Genomic DNA, 23821 nt, shown 5'->3' on the forward strand with positions numbered 1-23821 from the left:
TTTACAGCACACCTACTTCCTTCCCCTCGGGGAACAGAAGTCCTTATCAATTCAATTCAACAAAGATTTAGTGAATACTTACTGGGTGCCAGGAACTCTTCCATTAAATTCACTTGGATTGTTACAAGACAGTTACAAAGACTTGGTTACACTTGGGACTGAATGGCAGAAAACTCAACAGATTTCTTTGACGCGATGATGTCCTCAGTATTAAGGGAGTAAAGCTGGGACTCTCCAGCAAGCGCACAGTATTTATTTTATCAAAAGTGTGGAAAAGTCACATGTATCCTTGCTGGCACCAATTAATTCTCTACCATCATTATAACTACCTCATGACAAACTGTAGGAGCATTATCTGGAAAATCAGGAGAGAAGTGTTTTGCCTAACTCAGCACTGAGGATCTTACTTTGTTTTGTGAATTGCCAGCAACTCATGACAGTCAGCGAACATACATGACCACTGAAAAGTTGACAGTGGAGCAGGGCTTGACTAAATAGGGCTTAACTGTAGCAACAAGGGTATTGTTTGGGCCTCTTTCATTTTTAGAACTAAGAGATCAGGCAAATACTAAGATTAACATATACCTACATGTCAACTGGGATGCAAAGGAAGTACAGTTTATCCCCCCACCCCCGAACAGCCATGTTTAATGGACAAAGGAAATGCAGAAAATTAGATGATTCTAACGTAATTAAAAGGAGACAATATTAACAAAAGTAACCAGATTCCCAACCAGGCAGAGAACTCTTAATGGTTCTGTTAGTTATGACTTAAGCCCCCTTAACCAAAACAGCAGGGAAGAGATCTGTCAAATTTTCACTGTCCATATATCATCTTATTGCACTCTCTCACTCATCCTCAGCAAGCCTCCCTATGTCATAGCTCTTCCCTACGTGATAGCCAAGGAAAATGAAGTGCCTATTGTCAGGTGACTGTTCAAATCCAAACAAAGTGAAAACCTGGCCTAAAATCCGGGTCTCCCAAAGTCAAGAGCAACACTTCCTCTCCTCCACCGTGCGGTGTGAATGCCACGAGTCAACCATATTCTTCAACTTGAGGAATAAAAGTGATAGGCGGCATCTCAGGAAAGGAAATTAATTTTCCACACATCATTCCAGGTTAAACCTTTGGTTTGTGCTTTCCATCCTAGCAATTTAAAACACATTATGAATGTGTCAGCAGCCCCAGGATCCCCGGCCCTGGCCATAATTAAAACCCATTAGTTCTGTTCACAGTATAATGGCACCACATATGCTGTGAAAGCATATTCTCTTAAAAGCCCCTAGGAGGACATTAAACATCCACAGCCTACAATAAAAACTTAGCAGAACACGTCAAAGTATAAAACTTTTTATTAGCAGACAGTGTAACTCACCACTCAGGGATACTATACTTAGATCCAGTCAGTTCTGTTTTATGACTTTGAACTAATGGAGGTGGGAAAGTATCTTGGGTGTCTCAGAAAACCTCTTCTGGCCCAGCAGTCCACTACACCCAAAGTGTCATTACCGTGCTGAGAATTTTCTGTTGCAGAATTCTGAGAGAAGTTGCATGTTCAAAGACCCTGACCTAACCATCTTATTTTATATCATTCCTTCTTACTATTAACACTCTATGACTCATATCTTATACTTTTCTTCTTCTACACTCAAATAGGGCAAGTTTCATCCCTAGCTCCTCTCTCTCTAGCAGCAGGTCACCTTCTGGGAGCACGTTAGGGTAAAAACACTGATCAATGATAACTCTTAAACCCACCAGCAGAATAAAGTGGAGGAAACAGAAAAGTCCACAGCACTTTAAGAATTTAAGCTCAAACTAACTCTGAGTTGAGAGCAAAACCTATGTAGATCTACACAACAAAAAACAAATTGTATTGTAAGAATTGCATTGTAAGTAGTTAGAATGTGGACCAAGAAAAACACCTCTGAGCACATTTATATAAATGTTGAACAGTTTAATAATCAGAGGCACACATATGACACAAAAACAGATAACGGTGAATCTTACAAAAATATTTTTTTCTTCTATATAGAAAAATTAGCTTCATTCACCATGTTATGTTGTGCCAGTGGCACTGGTTGCTTGAGGCTGATGGAAACCCCAAAGAAAACAGAAAGAAGCTAATGAAGCCAAGGTTAAGGATTTTGATTCCTTAAGAAGATTAGGAGAATTCGAAAACAAGAACAAAAACACTGTGTCTTTCAGTCACACATTACAATTGTAGAGCCTATACCAATGGTTCTTCGTCTTTTTTTTTCTTTTAGTCACAGATCTTATGTTAATCTGATGAAAAATGCATATATTCATAATTGTGGATACAACTTCAAAGGACTGTGAGTTCTCACAAGCCATCCTTGGATATTTAGAGTCACTGTAAGACAACCATTTGCTCCTGAGGTCAGGAACCTCATCTTCATCTTTCTATGCCAGCACCAAGCACTATACGGTAGCAGAGGTGATGAATGAGAATGCGTGTCCACGGACAAGTGATAAATGAATGATTACCCCAAAGAATAATTTAATTAGTTAAGGGAATTGTGCAACTTGCTCCTGAAGGAACAAATGATTCGAATGCATCAGTAGCATCATTGTAATATATAAAAAATATATGAAGAAAAAGTTTGGCCTTTTAAAAGAAGTCAATTGTTGAACTCATACTTGAATGTTCCCAATATATTACGAATATGCTTTCACAGTGAAATTCTCAATATGAGTTCCAGAATACTTTTTTAAACTAAGGAACTTCAAAAGCAAAGTTATTATTGATATTTAAGGGTGGCTACATTGCTTCAAACTTATTCTGAATCAAGCCATCACTTGATATTCCCTACTGATGTAATTTTACTAAAAATGTTTTTAAACTGTTTGAAATAGTTATTCTTCCTGGGTTTTAGAAGTGAACTGAAGTCTTTAAGTCTAACACCCACCTTTACCTTACTTTTGTGTAGGCAGGCTATTACAAAAATGGCGGATGGTGATTTTCACTTTTATGGAAGTCATTACTCTGTGTCGAAACACACTGAAGCGCTTATGCCTTGTCTGTTACTGCAGTTTGTTAGAGTAGAGCATAAAGATTACCTCCAGCCTCTCTCTCTCATTATTTAAATCTATAGATCAGCCTCATGGCTTTATCTTTTTTTATTCTTTTCCCTCTTTTTCTTTACACATCAATCTTCCCCCTCTCGAGTATTTCTATTTCTGCAATGGAGTTTTCTATTAGTTTCATTTTTCTTTCTTCTCTTACATAGGAAACGCGACTATAATTATATCTTGGCTTTTATAACTTGTATTTTTGACAACTGTTTTATTCCTTTTACATTCCTTACTTTTTTCAAATACATTCATCTGTTAAATAATTTGCGAAGTGTAAATTTTATTTTTGTGATCATCATGCACTTTTCAACTTTTGCAGTGACAAAATACAGTCACCACTAAATTCAAGTGTATACAGTATTTACATTTTAGTCCCCTTTGGCTTTGTGCATTATTAAACTCATAGTCCACTCTTCTAGTTTATTTAGACAAAAAGGATTTCGAGAAAGATTTTTATATTCTTAAAAGACAAAAAAACTATCCCCTTTGCTGAGTCATTCTCCTGTGATTTACTTCTAAATGTTGGAAGTGCTTCACCTGAGCTCCCTTCTCTTCTATAACTACATATTCCCCCAAGTGATTCTCAGCCAAACCCATGGTTTGAAATACCGTAATATAACCCAATGACTCTCAAATCTGTCGCTAGACCTGACCTCTCCTTAGTACTCCAAGCTAACATTAGGCTGTTTATTTGACATCTCTACTCAGATGTCACAAACCTAGCACAGTCAAAATAGAACACTTAATATTAATGTCTTCCTTTGTCTATGCCTTCCACCAGTTTTCCTCATCTCAACCATATACTCAAATCCAAAATCTCTGATTCATCTTTTTCCCTTACCTCTCAAATCCAATCCAATAAAGATTCTGAATCCAACTACTATTGCCTTTACTACCACCCCAGTTCAAGCTACTGTCATTTCTTGTCTTCTCCAATCCCCTTTCCATGCAGCAACCAGTGCAATCATTTAGAATTATAAATCGTATAACATCCTTGCTTATAACCATCTAGTAGCTCTCCATTGAACTTAAAAGAAAAACCAAATCTCTTACCCTAGCTTGCAAAGCCCTTGATGATTTGCCCGTGCCTATCTCTCTGACCTCATCTCATATCACTTACCCTCTTCACCTGCTAGACCCCAACCACACTAGCCTCTTTCTGTCCTCCGAACAGTCCACACTCATTCTCACCTTAGAGTCTTTGCAGTATCTCCTCTATCTGCCTGCAATGCTCCTTCTACACGTCCAATGGCTGGTTCCTTCTGGATAGTCAGCAGAGAGGCATTCCATGACCAAACCAATCTAACGAAGCCATTCTGTCACTTTCTATCACCTTATTTATTTTAATGTTCTCCACATCATGTATCACTGTTAACTAAATTATTTGCTTATTTTCTGTCTTTGTCCACTAGAATGAAAGAGCCACGAGATGATGAACTCTGTCTCAATCACTGCTCTATTCCCATGACTTCAGACACTGCTTAGCACATAGTAGACACTCAATAAAGGGTTATTGAATGAATGAAATTAAAGAATTTATTTTAAACACAAACCAAACTCTATAAATTTCATGGCAGTGATTTTTTTTTTCTTTTTATAGGAAGTTACCATATATACTAAAAGATCTCAAACTTATTCATTTTAGACAACTTTCATGGAAAATTTTAGCCAGTAAAGAATACTAAAATATTACATTACAATGTTTAAAATATTTCACAAGTTATGGTACCTCCAAATCCTACATGATGTTAATTATACATTGTAAATTACTGTATTTTCAATAATTAATAGAAATGCAGATAGCCCACATCTCAATGTCTCTTTAAGTTGTCTAAAACATCATATTTTATGTTTCCCCAGGCTTAAGGAATTTAATCTCAACATTATGAAAATTTTACTGGCAATGTGAAATATATCACTGAGGCCTGCTGTGGCTTTCTCTCCAAACTTTCTGCACCCTTTTCTTTTCCACCAGTACAGATCAGATTTTTCATTACATTATACTTAAGACGACTGCAAGAAGTAATCCTCCTTCCCTTCTTCAGGCTTTCCTCACTGCATTTTTGTTCCAAACACCGTAAGTACAATTTCTAAAAAAACATTTTATTTAGGTCACTCCTCTGTCCAAAACAAAAAAAAGAAAAGAAAAAACCCCGCACTCATTAATACTATTTTGCTAACTTTCCCACAAAGACTTTGTGCTGTAGGTTAAACAGCTCTTCTTGAAATCTCCAACACATAATTCAGTGGTTGCCAATCTGTGGACCAGGAATTAGAGTTTATAAGAAGGAATCCGTAGAACTGCCATACATTCCAGAAGCGTTATCTGTAGCATGAATAATTTATTTTTCTTGAAAATGTATGTATATATATACATATGTGTGCATGTATGTATACGTGTGTATATATACACACATATATATTTGCAATTGCATATACTATTTTAAAATGTACTTGATTAATCAAATAAAAATTTTATTTAAATATATAGTAGTGTTTCTGAATTCATAGTATTTTTAGTCATACTCCATTTTCTCAATAAGTAGACACCAAATATAGAACTACTATGATGTTAAAATCCTAAAAGCTTTTTGACATTAAAAGGGGGCTCCATATTTTAAGAAGTTCTCTTATGTTTATTTCATTAATTGAACTCACAGTACAAATACTATGCTGCCAACCCATGTGCCTCCCACTCCAAAGCAATATCAACCTTAGAAGTCTCCCTTAATAAAGTAAGTTTTTCTGATCATCAGTCCATTACACACTTTAAACATTAATGGGCTACTTTGATCCAATTAAGGTAAATAATTTTCATATTTTAATTCTACTCACTTTTTACTTGTCACATGTTAAGAAAGTAAGAAAATAGCATTAAAGATATTACTAAAAGCCTCTATTACCTTACTCTGAAAGGTCTGGAAATTGCTAACACTACTCTCATTAGCAGTGATGGAAAATTACTTGAGACTATCTCTAACCCAAAAATGAACACAAAAATTTTAAACATGAATTGAAACACAATTTTTTAGAACACAGAGCTCATCATTTCTTATGTTTAGATATATAAGGAGAGCCATCATGGTAGTAAATTTATTAACTTAGTGATTTTAAACTATTTAATTTATTGCTTATTAACTCATTACCAATTTCACATTATTCATCAGAAATAAAAATGGGAGACATTCAATGCAAGCAGTCAACTCTGAATAAATAATAATGAAATTATTATTGGATATAAAAAGTTAATATTTTAATGGATATAAAAAGTTAATATTTTAAAAACCATACCTTAAAAGTTGATTCCATTCAAAAATACTTTCGAATGTGTTCAATCATCCTTCAAAAATTGACTTACACCTTAACAGTGCATCTCGCACAGTACGTAAGTTCTGTAATTAGGAGATGTGAGTCTATTACCATATTTCTGTATTTGTTCAAACAGTACACTCCAAGATAACTCAACTATATGGAAGTTTCATTCCTATCTGAGGGATTGATCTACTCTCTGTGTAGCTATAATAAATATGGTTTTGTATAGCCAAGGTCTGCTAACCTCTAGGTTCTTCCCCAAAATAACCTCATTTATTCTTTAGCGCTTGACTTAGGCATCACTTTACCCATAACCCTAAGATTGAGCAAGGTGACCTTCCTATAGGTTTGATTAGCATCTTGTACTAGACCCTAGATAGCACTTATGATATGGAAATCAAGATTTACTTCCTGTCTCCATATCAGGCAGAAAAGCTCAATAACAGAGGGATCATGTGTTATTCACCACTTGATCCAGAGAGTCTAAAACTTACTAAATGCTCAATGAACATTTGTTGAATTAATTAATTAACAAGATGTTCATAAATTCACAGAACACATATGAAATTTTAAAGAGAGAGAGGAGAAAGTTCCTCTTTCTAACTGAAAACCAACAAATCTCCAAACTATCCAAGACAAACTAAGTTACCTCTGAAAATATAAAATCTACACTATTTGTAGGTTATTTTGACTCTCAATTAACTTTAAGAGAAAGGAACTCTTCTGTAAATCTATCCAAACTCATTTTTAGAATCTATTCACATTTAATTTTCTGTGGTAATGGAAAACAACTGATCAGCATCCTAATTAGTAATAATAGAAAAAATAATAAGAAATAGTGAAAACCACTGGTTACACTTACTGTGCACTTACAAAGGACACTGTTCAAAACCCTTTTATGTATCTCATGTAATCATTATAATGATAGCATAAGGCAAGTGCAATTATATCACACATTCTACAGCTGAAGATACTGACAAGCAGGCATTATGCTAATAGTGGTCCATGGCCACATACCTTGTAAGCGCAATATGGGTATAAACATCATTTTGGTATTTTTAATGCTATTGAATTGATTCTCTTTGCAAAACAAGGCAAACTCAAAACTTTAATCTGTTTGTTTTAATGGGACCTATTAATAGAATCTATTTTCTATTCTTTTTGTTATTTTAATACCCTCTGCTCTTTTCTGAGAGATATAATGCTAGCAAATAGAGACTATATATAAAGGACTACATAGTTCTAAAATATTTCATTTAGGTTAACATATCCTAAAATGTTGTTTCCCTTTTCAAAATATTAGCCTAACACTGACAATACACATTCAAGGATGAGACTATCATTCTCTACAAATCTCCAACGTCTTTGCATATGTTCATGTATAACCAATTTTTGTTACCATTTCCATTACTATATACCTGTTTGCCCAAAGAATACACTCTTTTTTATTCTGTTTTTTCCCTCATGACTGTCAATAAGACTGACATTTTCACCAAAGGTCCCATACATGCTTTTTACATTTGGTTCCATATGTCTTATCATTTCTGGTGTTATTGTGAATAACTATTTTATATTAAACTTTCTAGTTGGTTACTGCTAGAACATAGGAATGTTATTGTATATTAATCATATACTCAGCAACTTTGCTGAATGATCTTATTAGTTCTAATAATTAATCTCCAGACTCTCTTAGATTTTCCCTGTGAACAACCATATTGTCTATATATATACTGACAGCTTGGTTTCTTTTTCAATCTAGCCCCAACACCGCCACTAAATACCTGTATGACTTTGAGCAAGTCACTAGGATTCACTTTGTTCATTTATAAAAGTAAATGATTGAGCCAAGTAATCTTTAAAAACCTTCACTATTCTATATTTCCTAAATTATATTATATGCACATAGAACACCGTGTTATATTCTGTCCTGCCCTGCACCCACTGCAGTTCCTTTGGATTGTGCCCTTCTAATCTATAGTTTCGATCCAAGTGGCAGAAGCACATACTACCTGCTGAATAGACATGTGACCCCTAAAATTTCCCAGCTCCCTAGCCATTAGATCAGACCATTAGTTCTGAGCAATGAGCTGCAAGCAGAGATGATATGTGTCTCCTTGGGTCCAAAGCACCAGAAAAAGGAAGTTAGTTCTCCATCCTCTTTTCTTCCCCTGTCATGGTAATTGAAGCCATTCTAGCCATGGAGTGTGAGCTACCTGGGGTTCCTGAGTGACCGTCTGGAGCAGAGCCCCCAAGCAGTGTTGGACATGTAGGATGGGTAAACCTTTACTGTACAGAAAGCTATGGAGATTTGGGGCTTCATTTTTTTGTTTTGGTTTTTTTTTCTTATAAAAGCATACCTTAGCCTATCCTGATTAACCCAGGATGGCAAGTCAGTTTCATTTCAGGTTCAACTGATTGGTAGTAGCTTTTTGGAACAATGTATTTTAAAAATATTGAGAGGCTATGTCTGGGAAAATGAGAAAGGAATGCCATACACAGTCAACATCTCCGTAAGTATGGGAGACTGGATGACTCCTGGAACCCTGACTTAGGTCATATGTTTTAGGCAAATTGAGGTTTATGAATTAAAAGACTGGTGGTAAACTTTAGTTATTAGTGGCTTGAACAATAAGTCCAAACAATAAGCCCAGTAGTACTCATAGGTGTAGGGTAGTTCTCTAGTGCAAACATCCTTAGCTCTTCTCTCTTCCTCTATTCCTAGTCACCAAGTTGACTATCTTACCCCAATACTAAACTGGGGTAAGATATTTTGTAAATACTAATTACAAAAAATTTCCAGTACAGCAATTTCTGGTGCAGGCTTTTAAGGCATAACCTTGAAAATGTAAATCTAACAAGACAAAAAAATTATTATTCACAACATCAAAACTTCCCAGATTAATTACTTGAGTGTTTACTGCTTATTTTAAAAATGTTCTGGCTACAAATCAAGCATCTTACTTTCCAGAAGCTATTTTCTAGTGGAGAACTTCAGAAATACAAAATAGTACAAAGTGCTACAATAAACACCCAGGTTTCAACACCCAGCTAAAAAATAAATTATTACATATACAGTTGAAGCCAACTAGGTACCAGCCCTGATTTCATTCTGCTTGTTCCCCTGAAGAAGTAGGAACCATTCTGCTGAATTTAGTGTTTATCATTCATGTGCATTTTTTCAGAATTTTACTACATATGTCTATATTCTAATATTAATTACAGAATTGTTTTTCATATGGTAACATAGTGGCATCATTACCGTATATGTCCATCTATAATTTGATTTTGTATCTTTGCTCAACATTATGTTCTTGGGATTTATTCTTGTTGCTATGTATGGTTATAGTTTTGCTGTGTACAGTATAACATTGTTTGAATATACTACAATTTAATATCAATTTCCCTATTGACAAAATTTTGAGATTTTTTGTTTGTTTGTATGTTGTTTAAATAGACTTTGTTTTTTCGAGCAGTTTTAGGTTCACAGCAAAATGGGGCAGAAACTACTGCGAATTCGCATATATCCCTCCCCTACTCCACACACACAGAGCCTCCCCACACCTGAGTAGTACATTTGTTACAAATGGTGAAGCTAAACTGACACCTCATTATCACCCAAATGTTTACATTAGAGTTCACTCTTAGTTTTGTACATTCTATGGGTTTTGACAAATGTACAATGATATGTATTCATCATTATAGCATCACACACAATAGTTTCACTGCCCTAAAAATCCTCTATGCTCTGCCTATTCATCTCTCCCTCTCCTGAGCACCTGGTAACCACTGATCTTTTCACTGTCTCCATAATTTTGCCTTTTTCAGAATGTCTAATAGTTGGAATCATACAGTATGTAGCCGTTTCAGATTGGCTTCTTTCACTCAGTAATATGCATGTAAAGTTTCTCCATGTCTTTTCATTGCTTGATACCTCATTTCTGTTTAGGGCTGCATAATGTTCCATTATCTAGATGTACTACAGTTTATTGATCTTTTCACCTACGGAAGGACATCTTAGTTGCTTTCAAGTTTTGGTAATTATCAATAAAGCTGCTTTAAACATGTATGTGCAGATTTTTGTATGGATATAAATTTTCAGCTCATTTGGGTAAATACCATGGAGCAAAACTGCTGGATCGTATGGTAAGAGTATGTTTAGTTTTGCAAGAGACGGCCAAACTGTCCTCCCAAGTGGCTCCTCCATTTTGCATTCCCAACAATGAATAAGAGTTCCTGTTGCTCCACATCCTTGTCAACATTTGGTGTTGTCATGGTTTTGAATTTTGCCACTCTAATAGGCATGTAGAGGTGTTTTGTTTGTTTCTGCTATTACAAAAAATGTTGAAATGCACATGAATATACATATTTTCATGAGCTCATGTGCAAGAGTTGGTCTAGGCCAGGTATGTTTCTTGGAGTGGATTTGCTAGGCCCCAGATATTACCATCTTAAACATTATTAGGTATAATGATATTGCTCTCCAAAGTGGTGCATCAATTTATACACCTAACAGGAATGTATGAAAATTTCCACTGGTCTATATCTTTGCCATCATTCGACATTGTGAAACTTATCAACTTTTGCCAATTCCATGCACAGGAATTAGAATATGACTTTAATTTGCACATCCCCTATTACTAATGATCTTAAGAATCTTTTTAAGTATTGGGAAGCCATTTGAATTTTCTTGTCTGTGGACTTCTTCAAAACTTTTGAACATTTTTGTACTTTCTTTCTTCCTTATTAATTGATAGGAGTTTTTTAATATATTCTGGATAGTAACATTTTTTCAGTTTTATATGCACATGTTAAAAATATCTTCTCCCAACCTAAGGCTTGTTTTTTTTTTAATGGTATTTGTTGATATCCAGAAATTTTTAATTTTAATGTTGTCAAACACATATTTATTTTCCTCTGTGGTTTGTGTTTTTTGGGATTTTTAAAAAATTAGCTTTCTTTATATATAATTTAGTGCAATAAAACTCACCACTTATAAGTATACAACTTAATGAGTTGTAACACTTGTCTACAATCAGATAACCATCACCACAATCATAAAATAGAACATTTCCTTCTATTTTATGGAATAAAATTCTTTGCATGTCTCTTCAGTAAATTCCCACTTCATTTCCCCAGCCATTGCCAACTGATGATTTGTCTTTTGTCACTGTAGCTTTGCCTTTTTACAATTTCATATGAATGGAATCATTCAGTATGTAGTCTTGAGTGTCTGGCTTCTGTCACTTTACTTAATGCTTTTGAGTTGCATCTATATTGTCGCACAGATGAATGGTTCATTCTTTTTATTGCTAAATAGCATCTCTTTATCGGTTAATGGAAATCTGGGTTGTTTTTAGTTTCAGGCTGTTATGAACAAAACTGCTGCAAACATATGAGTACAAGCCTTAGGGCAGAAACATGGGTAAACAACTCTTGGATAAACAACTAAGGGTGGATTGGTGGATTGTATCATAAGTTTATGCTTAATTGTAAGAAACTGCCAAAATACTTTCCCAAGTGACTGTAACACTTTGCACTGTCAACAGCATTGCAGGAGTTGCTGTTGCTTTTGGTACTGTCAACACTTGGTATTATGAATCTTCCAGCCATTTTAGTGGGTGTGCAGTGGTATTTCATTGTGGTTGTAATATGCATTGCCCTAATGACTAACAATGTTGGTCATCTTTTCATGTGCTTATTTACCTCATTTGCTAACATATTTTCAATCTCAGCACAACATTGAAACAATTCTAAGTTTTCCAAAGATATTCTGAACACATCCAGTTGACTATTCCCACTCCTCACCCCCTCAGACTCCCTGTCGCAGGTGATACTGTTCATCACTTTATCCCTCCCCAAAAATGTTCTCCTCTCTTGGCCTTTTTGACTCTAACCTAGCCTGTCCTCTTCTTGGTGCCCTCCTTGTTCCCATCTTTAACCCCTTCTTGGCCATCTTCAAGTTCAGATCATAGCCCACTATTCTTCCCTTTTTGCACAGGACACGAATACATTCCTCACCAATCCAACCTCCACCACTACTTTAGAACCCACGTCTAGCACATCTCAGCTCTGAAACCTTTTCTGACGACCCAACTCATAGGGGCCTTTCCCTTCTTTGATATACTACAGAATCTACCATGAGGACTGATTGATCCACTCGTATATTTGATTAAATAAATGTCTTGTGTTGTTCTCTGACTGATTTACATCCCTTTTCTCTCCAGTGTGAGCTTGATTTTCAGTTTTTCAAGAAAGAAGATATTTTAATAGTAAAATGCATGTTAAGTATTTTATAAGTAATTCTGCCTGACATAATTTAATTTAAACAAAATAAATAGAAATATAATTTAAAGTTCTTTATTACTTACTTAAAAACGTGTAAAATTAAAATATTTCTATGCCAAGATAGAAATGCAAGAAAATCTTAGCATTTCATTCTGTATCAACCTTGTCAATAATTATTTATATGTTTAAATTATTTTTCAGTAAAACATATAAATCTTTGAATTATATATGAACATGCTAACAAAGATTTATCCTTTATACAAAGTAGCAAATTATTACTGAAAATGCACTGTACCAAGTCCATTATCAATCTATATAGGATCAAGCATTACTATAGTCACAAATATGAATAGGTATTCCAGTAACATTGAAGACATTAAATTAATTCCTTGAAAAGCAAGAAGACAATATATGTGCATTCTTTGGAAGTTACAGTAGGATAAAAAAAAAGTCTAATGAACTGGTGAACTGTCAAAATAGATACATCAATATTAAGTCATCGGTTCAAACAAGGAAAATCAGTTAAAATCAACCAACATTTATTGACGATCAACTTCCTTCAAAAAATGTATTATGTACCTGAGATACAAGATGAATGAGATGCTGTCTCTGCCGGCAGGTGCTTTCATGATTATTATTTCATAATAATTTCAAAAGGTAAATGTAAAGTAAAGGGACATGTGATTTAGCAGCAAGAGGTGCAGTAGAAGAAGGAATTCATTTTGCCTCACAGGGAGAGGGAAAGAAGGAGGGAGGGAGAGAGGGAGAAAAAGTGAGAAAGAGTGAGGCAGAGCAAAAGACAAAGAGAGTTACTTTTGCAGAGAGAAGGGGCATGCAGGAGGGCTTTACCAAGGAAGGCATATTTGACAGCTGCCTACAGGATGACTGGGCTTCCTTCAGGTGAAGAATTGTGTGAGGGTTTTCCAGGAGAGACAATGGAGCATATTCAACGGCATGTTGTCTTTCAGTAAACTCAATCAGGCTGGATTGTTTATAGCTCTAGGGAGGTTCATGTGTGTCTAAATATACAAATCAGTAAGTAGTGACAAAGATTCACTCCTGACCAAACTCTAGCCAGGAGCCTCTGAACCCTCTTCTCGACTAGGCCTCAATCTTGGTCTATAAAAACTACAGACACTCAAGACAAATGATTTTGTCCATCCTTCTCTCCCGCAAAATTAAAAGACTTAAACACTAACATAGTTTTTAACAGTTCAAGGCCACATCCCTAGGACAACTCCAGCCTTCCTTAAAGAGCCTGCCTGAGACAGCTCAAGGCTGCCAAGAGAATTCACAGTTTGTTCTAGCCTACACCTGACAAAAGGCCCCAAACACCCTTTCTTAGAGCATTTACTAAAAAGGCCTCAGAACTGTGAATCCTTCTTCTGTCCCTTTGAGATATACGTGTATCTCCTACAACTCAAGAGTATCTTTCTTAAGCACCTGAAAGCCATTCCTTTGAAATGTAATCATCAGAAAAGATATGGCCTCTGTCACCCAGTTTCCCTGGGAGGACAGAATCTTAACTTCAGTAGTTGTCCCAGCTAGCAGACACAGCTGGCCTAATCAGCATTTATACCAACCAAGCTTTGGTAAGTTTTCACTTCCTTGACTCTACTAAACCCCTGTTTGCCCCCCTTCCTATGCCCTCATTCTCCCTTTAAAACATCCAGTCACCTCTGTCCAAATTGAAGTTGAGTTTACTTTACGCTGGACTCTCTTCCCTATTACAATAGTGTATTACTGATTAAAATCTGTCCTTACCACTTTAGTGCCTGGCTTTGTTTATTTTTGATAGTTGTAGAACATGACATAATGCAATGTTTTAAAGCTTTCAGTAGCTCTCTTTATCTTTCAAATACAGTTGTGCTGGTTACACGGCACTTGAAGCCCTGTCCCATCGCCAACAGAACACTTGGGAATTCCCAGTCACAGATAAATGCTTCTTCTCTATTCCCTTGTCCTCGTCCTCCTTATGAAATGCTTTCTTCCACATGACACTCTATCTATATTTATATTTTACTATTTATTCTCTCATTCACTCAAATATCAAACACATTCATTAACTTATTAATAACCATCTGTCAAGGAGTCCTGCTCAAACGCCATGCCTCCATTTTTACCTGCATTCCCTTAATCCTTTTCCTATCTCTGCATATGCCATTCACCAATCCTTTTCCTATCTCTGCATATGCCTTTAGTTCTTTATTTGTGAGGACTAAAGCTTCCAGAATGCAGTGGGCCATCACCAGCTTCCTGCCTACCAAGGCCCATGCCATTTGGTGGGAATCTGACTGATGTGATAGAGTGGCAGGAGGGTACAGAAAATTGCTGTTCACTTTGCTTGTCAGCACAGCCCTTCGGTCAGAGGCAGATGGGTTAGGTGGATTAAAGGGTCTGCCAATCTTTCTGCAGTGTTTGAGGGGAAGCTGTGTGTGTCAGAAGTGAACGGGTAGGTTTTTCTCCAACTGGTTCCATTTGCCTTATAGTTAGTGGATCTCTCCCAGATTTTAGATTGTTTTTCAGTCTTAGATTTCAGTGTTTTCTTAAGTTTTCATTTCATTTCAAGAAACATAATGGGAAATCAGCAGCTCATTTTTCACTACAATGAGAATTCTTTTAATTCTTTAAAATAGTCCAAGAATGAGTCTTTAGCTAATAAGACAATATATCAATGCTGTATTATTCAAGCATGCCGTAAAATGCTTTCTACTTTGGGCATTTCAATTATGTCATCTTTGTCTCATCACCCTTTCCTAACTGGGTAGCAGCATCAATGTATGTTTAAAACACTAAGAAGAATTATCTCCACACAACTTAAATGAATTATAATTTAACAAACAGTTCCATTGTGGCCAATACAATAATCTACTAAAGATTATTAGACATTTTTTTATAACTCTTCTGTTCTACCAGAACTTTATGTATGCAATCATTTATTCTTTATAAACTGGATATTCATACATCATTTAGGATATTTCCTGTCTGCCACACCTACTATCTACTTTGTTTACCTTTTAACGTATTGGCAGAGAAACAATTATACAACCAAGACACAAGGATTTTGAGAAACAAATATGGCTACTGATAATTTATGTTCTTTCCCAACCACCTTGGTCTTTCTTTTTCCTCCCTTTTGTGCAAACTTCTGTGAAGGTCACAATGAATAAAGTAAATAGAACAAAACAATAATAATGTTAATATTTATTCTCCTATAATTATGTTTTATTACTTCAATTAACTTTTAGGGGAAATATATTGAAAAAAATAACGGTTCTTTAAAATGTTTCATAAACTTTATTTTTAAAGTGAATCTTTCTTACATCATCCAGCATTTATCTTATACTGACATTTTTATTTTTCAAAAATTCTCACTTGAATAAGAAGAGCAGTTCATCTGGAATATCACAACTATTATGCATCATTAATATCCTAATGCATTATTCATGATGGTGAATAATATCCTGAAATGAGAAGTCACTGAAGATAAAGTATTGCTCTATCATGTTCCATTATGGGAAGAAATACTTTTAATTAAAGTGATGCCATAGAAATTGGAAACAGAAAGAGCTCTTGATATTGTTCTATCTACAAGGCTCAACTTCCTTTTTGGAAGCCTGATAAAAATAAAGTGTTGTTTCATCCATACGGTGGGTATTGATCAGGCTTAGAAACACAGAATCATTGCAGTGTTGGGCTGAAGCAAATCTTAAAGATCCCCCTACTATCTCTGTCCTGAGTCCACGTAGAATAACACTAGAAAACTATGCTTGTGGCAATAAGATTATTAAACAGAATTCTTTTATTTTTTTAATGAATTTTCTTTTTTGAGGGACCATTTCATGACTATTGACAAATGATTAGCCTAAGACTATCATTGGTCCCCTTTCTTACTTAATGTAAACTTGTTTGTATGTATGTATTTATATGTATGTGTGTGTGTGCACATGCCATGTATCACTCCATATGTGTATGTTTCAGTATACCTTCTAACTGGTCTATCCATGTGAAGGCTACTCATACACTGATTTTGTAACCAGCTATTTCACGGATTCTCTCCTAAATCCATTTTTTGAAGTAGTTTTTCCATTGAGTCTTTTGGGATTCTTAGATACATCATCAAATCATCTGCAACTAGAGATAGTTTTACCTCTTCATTTCCCAACTTAAGTCACTATGTCTAATACACTGGCTTGTACCTCCAAAACACACAGCACAGCAGAGAGATAGGGAGCATCCTTCTTTAACTTGCACCTGATATAACCACTAGTGCGCCCCTGTAACAAAGGTGCTGACTTTTGAACTGAAGTGTGTGAGTGTGTATGTGTCTGTATCCGTAAAATAACATTAAGGAGCTGTCCATCAGTTCCTATTTTATTTTTTTGAAACATAAATAGATTTTGAATTTCATCAAGTAAATTTTCCCTACTTTTAGAGATGTCAAAAGCATTTTTCTCCTTAGCTCTACTAATATGAAGAATTATATTAACGGATTTTTTTGGTGTTGAGCCACTCCTGGATTCGTGGAATAAACCTCACTTGGTCATGATACATGTTTTAACGCAACATTGGTTTCTTTATAACAAATGTTTTATTTCACACTTCTGTTTCAATATTCATAATTAAAATTGATCTATGCTTTTCCAAAATAATTTTTTAAGATTTTGGAATCCATGTTATACTTACTTGATGAAATAAATTTGGGAGTTTTCCTTCTTTTGCTATGGTTTGGAATAATTTAAGTAGCATAATTAAGTAGAAGTTATCCAACCCTGGTGTATTTCTTGTCAGGAAATTTTTTTACTACTTAATTTATTTTATGATAATTAATCTGTTTAGACTTTCTGTGGTATACTTAATTTTTCTAGAAAATGATTCATTTCATGAAGATTTGCAAATCCACTTGCATATAATTGAGCAAATGGTCCCTTATGATTTAATTTCCTGTTTTGATCATTATCCCCCTCCTACCCTTATGTAACTTCTAATATTAGAATATTTGTGCTTTCTCTCTTTTTCTTGACTAATTAGTGGTCTGTCTACTGATTTTTTTCAAAGAACCAATTTTTAAATTAACTCATCAATTTCCTTTTTATCTTTATTAATTCTATCCTATTGCTTTCTTTCATTTACCTTGTTGTTCTTTTTCTAGGTTTTTATCTGTTGTTTAATTCCCTTATTTTCTTTTTTCATTTTTATTAATATATGCATTGAATGCTAAAAATTATATTATGGTAACTTTCTTGGCTGCATCCCACATATTCTAAAACATCATGTATTCACTATCACTGTTTTCAAGAAATTCTTCGATTTTATTTGATATTTCTCCTTTGACCCAACATTTATTTAAGTGTGCTTTTTAATATTGAAGTAGAATGGACTTTTGTGAGTTTTTTGGCTTTTGTTTTTGAAAATTAACTCCTAATTCTATTTCTTTATAGTCATGTTTGCATTATTGCTACTCTTTGGAATTTACTGAGGTTTTCTTTATCGCCTAAAATATGGTCTATATTCTTTTTTTTTTTTTTCTTTTTTTGTGAGGGAGATCAGCCCTGAGCTAACATCCATGCTAATCCTCCTCTTTTTGCTGAGGAAGACCAGCTCTGAGCTAACATCTATTGCCAATCCTCCTCCTTTTTTTTCCCCAAAGCCCCAGCAGATAGTTGTATATCATAGTTGCACATCCTTCTAGTTGCTGTATGTGGGACGCCGCCTCAGCACGGCCGGAGAAGCGGTGCGTCGGTGCACGCCCAGGATCTGAACCCGGGCCGCCAGGAGCGGAGCACACGCACTTAACCGCTAAGCCACCGGGCCGGCCCAGGTCTATATTCTTTAATGCTGTATGTGAATCTTTTAAAAATGTATGCTCTCTATTTCTGAGGTTCAGATTTTGACATATCTCTACAAGGTCCACCTTCATCGACCTTTTATACCAAGCACTTTACTTATTTTTTCCAGTTGAAGTGTGTTATGTCTCCTATTATTAATGTTTTTCTCCTTGCACCTTCTATGATTTCTGGTTTGTGAAAGCTGTTTCATTACTGGGTGCATACAACTACTTTATCTTCACTGTGAAGTATACTCTTTAACATTATTGAATATCCTTCTTGGTCTCTTTTAAAGTTTTTGGTCTGAATTATACCTTGTCAAATAATGAAATTGAGATACTTGCTTTCTTTATATTTGCACTTCTTGGTATACCCTTGTCCATTCTTTAATTTTTACCTTTCTGAATCTCTTTGCTTTGGTATATAGTCACTAAAACTATTGGCTTTGTTAGTCAATCTAAGTTCTTATTTCATTATTTATTTATTTTTTGTGTGAGGAAGCTTGGCCATGAGCTAACATCTGTGCCCATCTTCCTCCATTTTGTATATGGGACGCCTCCACAGCATGGCTTGATGAGTGGTGCGTCGGTCCGCACCAGGGATCTGAACCTGCAAACCCCGGGCTGCGTGAATTCAACCACTATGCCACCGGGCCGGCCCCTTAAATTTTTATTTTAATAGGTAAGTCAAGTCCACTTATAATTATTTATATGATTAATATATTTTGGCCTCAATTCTCTTATATTGTTAAACACGTATTTTTGTTTAAAAGGAATATAAATGTATAATTGCACTTTTATTTATAATGGATTTTTTCTTTTATTTAAAATGTGTGTGTGTGTGTGTGTGTGTGTGTATGTTATCACTCATGTATTATATATCTATCTCTTCACTATGTGGTTTATTTTGTTTGCATAATATTGTAATATCTCTTTCTCATATCTATATAATATCTACATAAAAGATATAGCTATTTTCTGTTTAGGAAGTATTGGTTACCCTTATACTAATATCTTTAAATAATACCCTTAAGTCCCACTTTTTTTGGTTACTACCTATTTGTTCTCTCTATGAGCAGTATTAGACATAGCTAATAACTTCTTCATCTTTCTTCTCTCCCAGCATCTAACCTGAAGTTATATCTTTTACTTTCAGACAACAGCTATAAAGCTATAAGAAAGTTTAATATAATTTTCATAAACTTTCCCTACTCTTCCCCTATTTTTTGGTTGTTTTACCAACTCTACATTGTCAGAGCATAGAACATGTGATACTCTCTCCGTTAAAACCATCCTTGAGTCTCAGTCCCTCGGATACATGTGTATTGCTTGCTCATGACTGTTCCTCGTGTCAGAATCTCTACTGGAGTGGCAACTTCCAAGCTTCTTACATGCTAGACGCAAAACTGTAAGTCCCTCACGTCCTTACATCTCTTCCTTCATTTCCTTTGGATTTCTTTTCTGTCTTTCTTTTTTTAATTTTCACTTTTCCATCCTCTGTTACTCTGAAGGCATTACCTGTTCTTTCTAGTTCAGTCTCCATTTCTAAAATTAGTCTTTCTTTTATTTACAATTCTCTCCTGTTACCTTTCAGCTCTTTTCAAATCTTTCTCTTCTCTACTCACCTTATTTCTGAGTTTATAATTTATGCTATTCTGTCACAGTATCTCTCATTTCCTGAATTTTAGCTTATTTTGAAACAACAGCTAACAGTTGTAACTCTGGTAGACCTGTATTACCTATAAATATTATTCTGCTCTTTATTCTCTCTCTCTCTTTGACATATAAAATGACATATACATATATAAGTTATATATATAAAGGACAATTGTAAATAATTATATAAATTAGATTATTTCACTTCTATCTTATATATGTTATACATGATTACATATAAATTATACATGATTATATATAATTATATATGTATGTATAATTGTTATATAGTACATAGTAAAGAGAGAGAGAGACAAATGAGGAGCAGAATTATGTCTACAGGCAATAAAGGCATACCAGACAAACAGATCAAAACTGAGATGAGCTTTCTTGTACCCTTAGGAAAGGAGGGTGAGTCACTGTGGTTTTGTAGCTTCCTGGCTCTAAAGCAACTTGTTCTGCTGTTTTCAAGTAGTGTTCGCAAACAGCCTTTTATTTTATGGGATCTATTGGCTCCATTTCCCTTCCCCACTTTTACTCGGTTCTTCTCCATACTTTGCCCCTATCACCCCTGCTCAATCCAACTTGATTCCCAACAATTTCTCCTCACAGCGGGGCTTTGTCTAGAAGGGAGCTTTACGTGGTTAGTTTCCAAAGTCCATAGGCCAAGATGGTTCCAGAATATCCATCCTGACCATGGTTCCTTTCCTCCCTCCTAGTTTTGGCTGCTGTTTTTACATGGGCCTACCATGCTTTCCAGTGAGTACTTGTTACTGATTTTCAGAGACAAACAGAAATTGTGTTGCCTTTCCTCCACTTCCTCCTATATACACTTACTGATACCATATGTGGCAACAACTTGTCACCTAGTTTGTTTTAGATATTCTATTGTCTGTGGGTCTGAGGTTTGCCATCTGCATAGCTCTATCTGATTGAAGGGGAAATTCAAAGAGATTAAAAAGTATGCCTCTCTGATAACTTCTCATTTCTGCTTAAACTTTTAATAACAACAAGGTGGGTCTGTCTGAAAGTGACTAGTTCCTAAGAGCAAAAACTTTTCAATAGTAAAATATAGAAACAAAAGTGAAAAGTCATTCATATAAAGAGTGCACAGTAAATATCCATAATTATGATTATGAATAACTAATTAAAACATATCAGATTTAATGTTTACATTTTCTGCAGGAAAATCTATGCTAAAATTATGAACCATTCTCTTTCAGGCAGAGATCAGCCTGAATAGATATCCAAGGAGCATGAAACAGCCTTGTGAAAATGTAAGTCCTGCCTTTGATTAAAAGATTCTGTAGCTTAATATATTTCTGGGAACATTTCCAGGAACACATATATAATTTATAGTGACTGACTACTCACTGTCAACAATAATTTTGTCTCCACACCTTTATAATAAATGCAGGAGACACCAATTTGAGGAAAAAAAGGCCGTCTCCCATTTTCTACCAATGAAAGTCAAATCAAGATATATCTGCATGAAACACATCTGTACCCAGGCTTATATAACTTAAACATGAACTGAGATCTAGAGTTTTGACTCCTTGTTATTATAGAAAATTAAAAGTCTATCTCATAAAAAATATAATTGGCCTAAGACCAGTGGTTCCCTTTCAAACTTAATAATCCACTAAATTTTATGGATCACTTACTAGTTCAAGGCACTGTGCTTGGTACTACGAGATAAAAAAATAAATGAGAGATGCTCTGGTCCTCAGGGAATTCAGAAGCTGGTGTATATATCTGAGACCATACACACGTATGTATTCAGGAAGTGAAGGTAGCAGAGATATAAAGCAGCATTAAGCTCAACTGGCAATATAACAGAAGTATAAACAAAGCACTTAAGAAGCACAGAGAGAACTCAGAGCATTTGGAAAAAAGCAACACAGAAGAGGGACCGTTTGAGATAGGCTCTGAAGGACAAGCAGCATTTCAGCAGGCAGAAAAGTATAGGAAGCGTACAAAGTCACGTGTCACTTGACAACAGGGATACGTTCTGAGAAATGCATCGTTAGGTGATTTTGTCCTTGTGTGAACATCATAGAGTGCACTTACACAAATCTAGGTGACATAGGCTACTACACACCTAGGCTAGATGGTACTAATCTTATGGGACCAGCATTGTATATGCGATCTGTTGTTGACCGAAACATCATTATATGGTGCATGAGTGTACAAGTCAGGGAGAACAAAGGCAAATGGAGAAATGAAAAAAACAACTGACATAGCGGGGGATCTTCAAGTAAGCTAAGTAGGAGAAAGAAAATATAGTATTTATGTTGTGAGAATTTAAAAATAAACAGTTCCGATTGGTTTATTGGACGTCAATTGCTATTTTATTCTATGTTTGAAAAACAATCTCAATATCTCATCCTACATGCAAATTTACAGATAAACCAGAAAAGAATAAGATAGTATTACAGCAACAAAAATGGTTAAAATGGTCAGTTCACTAGGTCATCAGTAACAACCAGATAGTCAACCTAGTATCCCTGCTAGGAATTAACCAGTTTAAATGGATGCCTAGCCCTATTTCAAGGCCTCAATTGCTACATGATATACCTACTACAGAATTGGGAGCATTCATTTTTAGGATTGGAAACCAGCTCTTACATTAAGGGATCAAGAGGACAACAACTAGTACAGTGTTCAATATAACGTGGAAAATCAAAAAGCAGCTAACTAAATGGCCTGCGTGGTTCTAGCCACTACAGAATATCAAAAACCACAGGGAAAGTGCCAAATATTAAAATGATTAATATTTTCTTTTTAAGAAGAATATTTTTCACAACTGACGCCATCACAGTAATTTGTACAAAGAGAATGCTTAATAAACACTTGTCAGATTAAAAATAAATCTAAGCAGGGCTATAAAATGCATACTGTTTTGCCACCCACTATTACAATATTAATTATGTTACTTCACATTATATTACAATAAATAAATCATATGCATACATTGCTCAATATTACTTCACAGCATAACCAAAAAGGTACTGTGGTATAAAGGAAAGAATCAGAGATTTGAAGCCAAAAGACCAAGGTGTAAGTGAAAAGCCATTGCTAACACTGTTGCTTCAAATCACATGAAGCATTTTAGGTCTAGTAACCTGAGCTCTGTTAGCTTTCCATTTACTCATCTGCAAAATGAATACGACAGCAATAACTACGCACAGTCTTATGCGTAGTTATGGCGACAATTAAATGAGATCGTGCATGTCAAGGGACTCTGTAAACTAAAAAGTGCTACACAAAAAACTATTAAGTTGACTGTTTCCTAGTTGATTTCCTATCCCCAGATATATCTTCATTTCCTCTCTTTCCTTCATCCTACACAATTTGATCTATCAGCACATCCTGCAAGTCCTCAAAGTGTATTCCCAATCCTCCCCCGTATTTTCCCACAACCACTCCTTCTAGTGTGAAGAACCATTAGTTCCCATCCAGACTCCTGCAGGTACCTTCCAACTCGTCTCCCTGCTTCTCCTCTTGCTCTCTCAACATCCTCTAATCCATACCAGAGCCAAAACAATCTTCTAAATATCTAAATCAAATTGCTTCACTCACCTGCTCCAAGCCTCACTTCATACTAAGAGGAAACCTCAACTCCCAACCATGGCCTGGAAGGCCCT

The 23821-nt window shown here is 35.3% G+C and overlaps 1 protein-coding gene across 1 annotated transcript in view; it reads right to left on the minus strand.

Moving 5' to 3' along the window:
- The window catches only part of RYR2 (ryanodine receptor 2), a 694605-nt gene that overhangs the window by 488833 nt on the left and 181951 nt on the right, over positions 1-23821 (minus strand). The window lies entirely within an intron of this gene.

The sequence above is a fragment of the Ceratotherium simum genome, chromosome 6, assembly GCF_057802395.1.
Source record: "Ceratotherium simum simum isolate JZ-2026a chromosome 6, ASM5780239v1, whole genome shotgun sequence".
Classification (NCBI taxonomy): domain Eukaryota; kingdom Metazoa; phylum Chordata; class Mammalia; order Perissodactyla; family Rhinocerotidae; genus Ceratotherium; species Ceratotherium simum.